The 594-nt window shown below is 47.3% G+C and overlaps 1 protein-coding gene across 2 annotated transcripts in view; it reads left to right on the top strand.

Moving 5' to 3' along the window:
• Nucleotides 1-594, top strand: part of palm2akap2 (PALM2 and AKAP2 fusion) — a 104,854-nt gene that overhangs the window by 59,200 nt on the left and 45,060 nt on the right. The window lies entirely within an intron of this gene.

Below are 594 nucleotides of genomic sequence, written 5' to 3' on the forward strand. Positions count from 1 at the left end.
GGGGGGGGGGGGGGGCTAATTTAGGGGCAGTTTTTGCTAATGTAACATGACTGTCCTTGACGGAAGAATGGCAAAACTGGTTGTATTGACATTGTTGTATCTTACGTGCTGGTGTGAAATCGGGCTGACTGCTTGAAATCCCATTCTGTCCAGCTGAGGGTTAAGGTGATTACTTACACTCTAAAAGACCTCCATGTCAGACTAATCTTAAAGGTGCTATAAGTGATGTTGGGTGACGTTATTTCTTCTTGACGTTCGAAGTATTGTCAGACAAAATAAGACTAGCTTGGACCTCCCTCCTCCCCATCCCGTCCCCTCCCTTCTGTGCTTCCGCACACTAACCCCCCACCCCCAAAATTCTTCTTGTCGGGTATTGGCCGGAACGCTGGAACACTGGTTGTGTATGCTTCGTGGTGCAGGAGGGCACAGTTTATTTTTGTTGCCGTGACCCTGGGCTTTCTACAGATACCAAGTTTTTTTATAGTGTGTTCTGGGGACAGGCAGCTCGCTGACAGTGAGACTGTATGTGACAACAAATGGAGCTTAAAACACAAGCGTGACAGCAGAGAGCACCTTTATTGAACAACTCAATCA

This window comes from Etheostoma spectabile, chromosome 16 (genome assembly GCF_008692095.1).
Source record: "Etheostoma spectabile isolate EspeVRDwgs_2016 chromosome 16, UIUC_Espe_1.0, whole genome shotgun sequence".
NCBI lineage: Eukaryota > Metazoa > Chordata > Actinopteri > Perciformes > Percidae > Etheostoma > Etheostoma spectabile.